Source organism: Ochotona princeps, chromosome 19, assembly GCF_030435755.1.
Source record: "Ochotona princeps isolate mOchPri1 chromosome 19, mOchPri1.hap1, whole genome shotgun sequence".
Classification (NCBI taxonomy): domain Eukaryota; kingdom Metazoa; phylum Chordata; class Mammalia; order Lagomorpha; family Ochotonidae; genus Ochotona; species Ochotona princeps.
This window is the reverse complement of record NC_080850.1, coordinates 43893426-43902090: the sequence shown is the minus strand read 5'-3', so window position 1 is coordinate 43902090 and position 8665 is coordinate 43893426. Positions and strand designations below refer to the sequence as shown.

Genomic DNA, 8665 nt, shown 5'->3' with positions numbered 1-8665 from the left:
GACGCCGCCAAAGTATGCATGGAGAAAAATGCTATGAGGTCACCGGGCCTGGAGAGGCGGGAAGTGGTGAGGTTGGGGAGGGCGCTGGGGGTGAGCCGGGGCTCCGGCAGGGAGTTCAGCAGACGCCCTGCCCCTTGCGCCCTCGCTCGCTCTGATGGGAAGCGCCCTGCACGCAGAAACCCCGGGGTATCAAATTTTGTTTTTCTGAGTGTAGGTAACTTGAGAAATGGGTTGCAAATTTGTTTCCTACAGTGGATATTTGAACAACCCAAAGCGAGATTTTATAGGGAACAAAGCTTGCCAAGGCCGGAGCCGTGTATAAACCTGTCTCCTTTCCAAAAGAGGCCTGCTTTGCTCTGGGAGTGGGCATGAGCTCTGGCTTTGCTCTCTGGGGTCTGCGAGGATGCCTCCACAGACAAGGCAAACCACAGGCTGCCTCACAGTAGACTCCCCTCCCCCCCAAGGCTTGCACAAATCCGCATTCTGTCTGACTTTTGGCTTTTGCATCCAGTAAGACAGCTTGATTTAGGATTTTTGAAAATTTGTATTAGCCATTGTTGCACATTGCAAGCCGGTATCAGGGTTCCCAGCGGATGGATCTTCCAGGCTAGGCGGAGGTGTTGGGAGAGTAGCGGGCTGGGAGTTTGGCTGACAGGAAGAAGAACAGGGTAGGAGAAGCAGAAAGGAAAACCAGGAGGAGGAGAATCCCTTATCCTAACCAAGTGATGCTCCCTGGGCCAGTTGTTTACACATCACCCAGCACTGGGGGCCGTTACAAAGATTGGTAGTCAATGGCCCAGTATAAAACTGTTGCTCTAGTGCTCGGCAGTGTGGCCTAGTGGCTAAGGTCCTCGCCTTGATCCCATATGGCTGCTGGTTCTAATCCCGGCAGCTCTGCTTCCTCTCTATCTCTCCTCCTCTCAGTACATCTGACTTTGTAATAAAAATAAGATAAATCTTTTAAAAAAAAAAAGAAAACCTCAAAAACTGCTGCTCCAAACCAGCTTTGAGTACCCCCCCCCCCTCACTGCTGTCATCACTGATGTGTTGTGGAAGCACCTGTTCCTGATACAGTGGATCGTCCGCACGTGGCCACCACGTTGTGGCAGCTGAGGCTTTGACTGCCATACTCATAATCTTTCCCTTTTCTCTCAGGCCAGAACCTCCCTCTCCCTGACTACCTGGAGGTCCTGAGCCCACCTGCTCCCTACAATTTTAATTTAGTGCCGTGACATAAAGGTCCCAAGGCAACTCCTTCTAGTACTAAATAATGTGTCAGATTTTGCTACCTACTGAACTCAGGTAGGTCAGTCTCTTGGTTCTCAGCGTTTTCTCCCATTCCTGTGCTGCATTCCTTGGTAGAGGCGCTCGATGAGAATCGACATCTGTTGTCTGCCCATCAAAGTCGACTTCTCGTATCGGCCATCTAGAACTCAGATTGAAGCTGTGAGCCATTGAGACTCCTTCTCTCACGGGCTGAGCTCACATGATTCCAAGTCCGGAGTGATAGATTTGACTCTTTTCCAGTTAACATGCTTTGCTGGAACCTGCACACGTTTTAGTTACAAAGAGATACTGGGTGGAATCCATCTTGCCACTGGAGTAGCAAACCCATGGTTTGTATGAAAAAGCTACAAATCCAAGTGCAAATCCCATCAACAGCGTATCCACAAGGCCTTCTTTGTAGCACAGTCTCAGACAATCCCAACTGTCATCTTACAGACATGCCACTGTGCTTAAAATAAACTTTGCCGTGTCTGCACATCCACCAGGCAAGATGGAGGGCAGGGGGAGGGACAGGTGTTTATCATTTGTGTGGACAGGCCAAATTACAGGAGCAGCAGAAGGGGGGAAGAGTGTCGTCATCCCTCTTCAGAAGAGAGCCCAACACTGCCATTACTGACCGCAGGTTCCCAAGGGGACACTTCTGCTGCAGGGGTCACGCTGTCCCAGTGGCCGACCAGAGCTGCTCCCTCCACCCCCCGGGTGGGTAGGAGGCGAAGATGTGCTTGTTTTCCATCCTGGTGTTCTGGCCAGACTGGGGGGAAGAGGGAAGAGATGTCTCCTTGGACGGCTGATTCACCCTTTCTGGTTCTGAGTCATCTGTAGGATTTGAGGACTGACCCAAACCTAAAGTGTCTTTCCCTAGGTTTAACCTTTCTGATTTCTGTGAGAAGCCCAGTTACTCTGGCTGCTTTCAGTTCATTCACTGTTGTGTTTCTTTATGGTAATGATACTGAATCAGAGCATTCCTTGATTTGGACTTCAAAACACGGAGTATATTTTATAGGTAAATTAGCCAGCAGATCACAGTTTGTTCTGTGCGTATTTCTCCCATCAGTAAAATGCAGCATGCATTCTCTTTACAAATAGTTGTTGGGCACATTTATGCTCTCAAGTGTAGTACACCACCATGATGATTGGCCTGCATAAGCACTACACTTGTAAAGCTGAATGAGTTTAATCACCTTTCTCAGATTTGTTTAATCAGTCTTACAAATGTCTTATCAGAGTGTACATGGCTGACTACAGCAATAAATGATGTGTAACAATTCTTTGCTTTTAAACAAACATGCTCCGAGAGAAGAGCCATGACCCTTTGTCACACAGCCTAATGAAAAGCTTAGTTGATGTTCTCTCTCTTTCATTTCCTCAGAATTCTCTTTGGCTGAGGCTCAGCCTGCTGAAAAGCCACCATGTGGCTACCACATTGGGGAGCAGTGTTTGCAAGCCCCGGGGGAGACCATCTAGTCACACGTTGTGCTCTCTGCTTGTTGGCATCTTCAGAAAGCTGGAGAAATCACAGTGGCTCGCCACCAGCCCTGGCATCACAGCACGGACAATGGTGGCGGCAGTCCCGGGGAGGTGACATGCAGCCTCTTAGCCTTGATAAAATTCCAGCGTGAGTCTTGGCCGTGATACTGTGTTCTTGTGGAGGATTCTATGCTAGGTGTCACACAAGGAGAAGTGGTGTGATGTTACTTTTCACTTTTTCTTTCTTTTTTTTTTTTTTTTTACATCCATGCTCATTGATATACAGGGTTTTTTTTAAAAGATTTTATTTATTTACATTGGAAAGGTAGGTATACATAGAAGGAGACAAACAAAGAGGAAGATCTTCCATCCAATGATTCACTCCCCAAGTGGCTGCAATGGCTGGAGCTCAGCTGATCTGAAGCCAGGAGCCAGGAACTTCTTTCTGGGTCTCCCACACGGGTGCAGGATCCCAAGGCTTTGGGCCGTCCTTGGCTGCTTTCCCAGGCCACAAGCAGGGAGCTGGATGGGAAGTGGAGCTATTGAGACATAAACCAGCACTCGTATGGGATCCCGGCGTGTGCAAAGTGAGAATTTTAACTACTAGGCTACCACACCCAGTATCCAGTTTTTAAACCATGATGTCTACCTATTGGTCAAGGGTAGACATTTTTATATTTTATATATATATATATATATATGAAATGTCCCTCAGATATATATTTATTTTTATATATATCAAATATATTTGCACATATACATTGGTTTGCATATATATTGCATATATACTGACTTGCATATACATTGATATATATAAATAAATATATACATATATGAGGGACATTTCATATAAGGAGGAACCAGAGTCAGGTAGAAAGACCAGTGTGAGAAGCAGGACCTCTGAATTACCAAAAGCTCAAGAGTAATGTCACGGAGGAGTCAGTTCAAGCATGGATTCTTTTCCTTGGGCTCAGGAGGTTTGCCCTATTCTTCTTAGACAGTGATAATGTGTGTGTGTCATTGTGTAGTATGCAAGCATCCTATGGAACAACACAGAAAGTGGAAAGTTGGAGGAGGGAAAATGAGGGGAGAAGTGGGAAAGGCACCTAACACAAGAGAAACTGAGAGTCAAACGAAGACACTGGATCACATTTTCAAAGGCGATTCAGAAGGAAAATACAGTAAACATGAGAAAGTCATTGTTGTCAGAGTCAAATAGAGGAGCAGAGCGAGTTAAGCCTTAAAGTTAGCAGCATGTTTATCTTCCCTTCTGCCCACTCCTCTGCCACATGCTGCTTCCACATAGTCTCCCAAATATAACTAGTAGACAGTTGGTACACACTTGCTTGCATGCCAAGACAGAACCAACCCAGAAAAACTCAGTAAACAAGGTGGGTATAAGACTTCCAGAAATAATAAACTTTAAATACAGAGGATTTGAGTACCCATCTTCTTGGCCACCTTGGAATTGAAACAGTGGAATGCAGTTCCAAGAATGGGAGTGTCTCAGTGCGTATTTGATTGTGATTAAGGTAAGACAGTTAGTCACCGGAACAAAATAGAAAAATAGAACAAGCGATGTGATGATGGGAAAAATGGGTGAATTTTCAGAACAGCAGTGAATCAGAGTTGAAAAGAATTTGTTCTATTGACCACAAAAATAAGGGCTCAGCCAGCTGGCAAAACTGCCTGCAAGTCAAGCTCAGGTGATTAGATTGGACTCAGAAAAGGCAGCTGCTTTTGTGGCATGCACTAGATCATTTCTGTTGTGAACTGCTACAGTAAGATGTGTTCCCAGGTCTGCATCTTGGCATCCTTGTAGCTGTATGGCTCCTCCTGGCTTCTCCAGCATCCTAACAGTTATTTAACTTAATATAACCTAGGAATGATCCTCTGGGTCAGTGGGATAGGCAATGATATTTCAAAAAGTTCATGGGAAAATGGAATGGAGAGGTCAGTTTATTCTGATGCCTAAACATGTGAAATCCACACTGATGAGGGGTCTTTGAAATATTCATGGCACAGGCCTATTGGGAAAGACTTCGCAGTGGGTTTCAAAGTCTTCTGCGCTCGGGGGGAGGGGTGGGGTGATTCCCAGTTCCAACGAAACTGTATCACATAATACAATGTAATCAATGAATAAAAAAAATTAAAAATAGAAATAAAAAAAATACCTTCCTAAAAAAAAAAATTAAGTCTTCTGCGCTAAAATGAACTCACCTCTTGATTCTCTTTTAACACAAACCTCTTGAAGTGCCCTTGAAGTTCAGGAGGGTAATTAGGCTCCACTCAGGCAACACTTTCCTGCCCCACTCATGTGCAGTGATGTGGTTTTGGCAGTAGGCAGTCATCCCCTGCCTGATCTCCTTCCAGAGCCTGCTTCCTTCCCTTGAAGCTCAGAGGAACAAGGTGACATGCCCGACAACCCACAGGAAATTCTCCACATTTGATTTTTTCCTTCCTCTCTCTTCTGTAACACGGATCTCAGAACATTTGAGGGTGTGATACGTGTTTGGAGTGAGGCAGAGAGAAAGGAAGTTCTTGAGGGGACTGTGGACATGAAACCTGTTTACGATTGTACTGCAGTCAACTCTGGGAACCACAGCTCTTTGCCTTTCTGTTCTGTTTAGAATGCTGCTCATTTAATCATCTTCATTCTCCTTGATCAGATAGCAGCATAAACATGAAAATTGTTCACACAAAGGATCTCAAAGCTCAGGCAGGCACAGGTAGCTACAGAATGGGTGTAATTATAGTAAACATGGGCTTCTCTGGCTTCCACCTGTTTTCTTACATTCCAACTGTCCCATGAGTTATGGTAAGCTCCTCTGGAAGGTGCAGAGAAAACCTAAGGGCCAATGCCATGATTCAGTAGGAACTCTGACTCCTACACGTCACACTGTTGTGGGCTACTTAGGAAAAAGAGAAAGGCCTCCAATGCCAATGACATGCTTTTAAGCTTTGTTTTCAGTGCTCTTTACTTAAGATTTTATAAATAGTTGGCACTTGGTCTCTAGCAGAAGTAGCATTTGGGAAAGTATGAAGGGTATTGAAATATTAAATAGAATATTAAGTTATGAAATATTGAATTACAGTCTCACAGTTATCAGTGATGAAAAATATGTCTCGCCTGAATGATTGTGGTGAATACCCAAGACCTTTTCCAGTTAGTTAAGTGTGTCAGCGGTAGAGAAAGCATGTAGTAATAAAATAATGATAGTAGCAAAAGTAAATGATTCCATTACCTGCAGGACAACACCTGCCTTCTCATTGATAACAAGCTTTGTTACCTGTTACTTCCTGTGTTCCCAGCTCAATGCAGAAAGCTTGAATGCATTCGCTTCTGTTGCCCTAGCAGCCACCCTGTGTGGTAGTTCTTAATACTTTGATTTCGTGAATAAGAAACTGATGCCTATAATGGTTAAGCAACAGGGTCCATTAAAAGTTGGCACAACTCCACCCTAATCCCAGGTCTGTCATGTCAGTAACCACTGTATTAAAGTCTCACCCTGTGAAGCAGGAAGAAGGTGAGCATTCTTTTCTTTCTTTAGTTACTGGAAACAAACTGAATGACTCATGAAAGTTTACTTGACAAGGAGATTGTGAGCAGGCTAATTAACTGACTGTACTACCAAGGAGTGTTAGCTGAGCGCCAGTGGGTAAATGGCTTTGGGATAAGTATGATTTACAAGGTAGCTGGGAAGGTGACAAGTTGTAGAAAGAATACAGGTAAGTCATGTGGGCAGGCCGGATGACTGTTACCTGTCCTGGTGCAATTTTGGACAAATTAACCTAGCCGTTCCCAGACTCAGTTCTCCATGAGAAATGGAGTAAGCGCTTTTACAGAATCGTTGGAAAGATAAAATGTTTGTGAGTGGATGGCAGAGAATCAAGCTTATGGTAGACCCTGAGCAGTTGGTAACTGACTGCTTGGTGCCCAGGCATTAGGATTTAAAAGTCGATGAAGACTATTGATGGACAGGGGTGTGTTTGTGTGTGTGTGTGTGTGTGTGTGTGTGTGTGCGTTCCAAGTACCCCTTTTGCTCATCTGATGGAGCAAAAGAAATCAATGTGACTGAGATTTGGCTATATAAAATAAGATACATGGCCCTCAGAGATGCAGGCCCATGGGCTCTAGCAGATATGTGTGCCCTGATAAACAGGACCAGGAGTAAGGAACAGAGCAATAATCCTCTCAGGATTCCAGGGCCACACGCAGTTCCACTCAGTGCCCTGCAGCCCACACAGCGCTTTCCCCAGGCCAGCCTGGCTCTGAATTCCCTCCTGTTTGGTCTGCTGTAGACCTCCGTGGAAATGGACATCGCCCAGTGAGCCCCTTTCTGTGTCTGTTCTGCTTAGCACAATGTCTGGGACATTCCTCTGTCTGATCGTTCCATTGCTGGTTCTTTTGTTTTTCTTGATTAGTATTTCATTCTATGAACATACTATAATTTATTTATTTCTTCCTTGGGCGTTTTTTACTTTCAAACTGTTCAGTTTTCTTTCTTTTTCTTTTTTGAATTGTCCTGGATTGCAACTATTATAAATTCAAATTGCTGTGAGCATTCATCCAGAAATTGTGCTTTGGGGCTGTGTTCTTGTTTCTTTCCTGGAACTAGAGGTGGAGCTGTACCTTGCAGGCAGAAGCTTTTGTGATTTTGATGAAGACCTCTTCAGTGATGGCGCAAGTGCTGTACTCAGTACTTCTGCACTGGCCACATCCGGACTTCCCCTGTCATTTCTGTGTGACCGGTGTTAGCCCTTGGGTAGAAAGTGGGGTCTTACCGTCATTTTAATTTGCAGATACTGTGCAGTATCTGTTTGAATCATTTGCCCAGTTTTTGCCTTTTGAGGTAAGAGTTTCTATTCATTTGGGGTTCAAGTTTCGTATGAGACATATGTCAAGAATATTTGAGGTTTGGCATTGTGGCATAGTGGGTAAACCTATTACTGACAATGCCAGCGTCCCACATAAGTACTGTTTGGTGTCTTGCCTGCTCCACTTCTGCTGTAGCTTCCTGCCAGAGGCCCCGAGGAAAGCAGCAGAAGATGGCCCAGTGCCTAGGCTCCTGCACCCACGTTGGAGGCCTGGGAGAAACTCTTGGCTTTTGGTTTCTGCCTGGCCCAGCCCTGGCCACTGCAACCCTTTGGGCCATTCTCGACTACTTTCCCAGGCCACAAGAAGTGGAGCTGTTGGGATTAGAACCGGCGCCCATATGGGATCTCGGGCGTGCAAAGCGAGGACTTTAACCATTACACTATTGCACCGCCACCACCCCTTTTTTTCTGTAACCCAGTGCCACGAAGATTTTCTTCCATGTTTAATCCTAGAAATTTTCTAGTTAGGACTTAGGGTGTAAATCTACAATCCATTTCAAACTGCTTTTGAGTGGGTTGTACAGTGCGAGTTGAGGTTTAGTTCTCACAACCTTCCTCCTCCATGAGTAACTAGTTGGTTCAACACTAGCTGCTCTAGAGGGTTTTCTTTGTTAAAGGTATCCGTGGCACTTTTGTTCAAAATCAGAGGCAGGCATTTGACACAGCCGCTTTCATTTGCTGGGGACTACAGTATCCCCTGTGTAAAAAATGCCTGGGTCCTGGTTGCTTCAGATCCAACTTCCCGCAAACACGAATCCTGGGAGGCGACAAGCAGGTGATGGCTGAAGCCCTTGGGTCCTTGTCTCCCATACGGGAGACCTGAACTGAGTTCTAGGTTCAAAAAAAATACATATTCTTAAATTTTTAAAAAAGCATCTATTCACCTTACACGTGTGGCTATACTTTCCCCTTTTCTTTTCTGAGTGATTGCATCTCTCTGGCCGGTACCACGTTGTTGCTGATTGTAGCTTTATAGCATGTCATGAAATCAGGTCACGAAAGACCTCCAACTTCTTAATTTTTTCCAGAAGTG

At 45.0% G+C, this 8665-nt stretch overlaps 1 long non-coding RNA gene across 1 annotated transcript in view; it reads left to right on the top strand.

The window, feature by feature from the left end:
- Positions 1–8665, top strand: part of LOC131482608 (uncharacterized) — a 75165-nt gene that overhangs the window by 26939 nt on the left and 39561 nt on the right. Inside the window, exons 3-4 of the long non-coding RNA XR_009247157.1 lie at positions 2657–2902; positions 7558–7607. This is a non-coding gene — a long non-coding RNA (uncharacterized LOC131482608). The remainder of the gene's footprint in view (positions 1–2656; positions 2903–7557; positions 7608–8665) is intronic.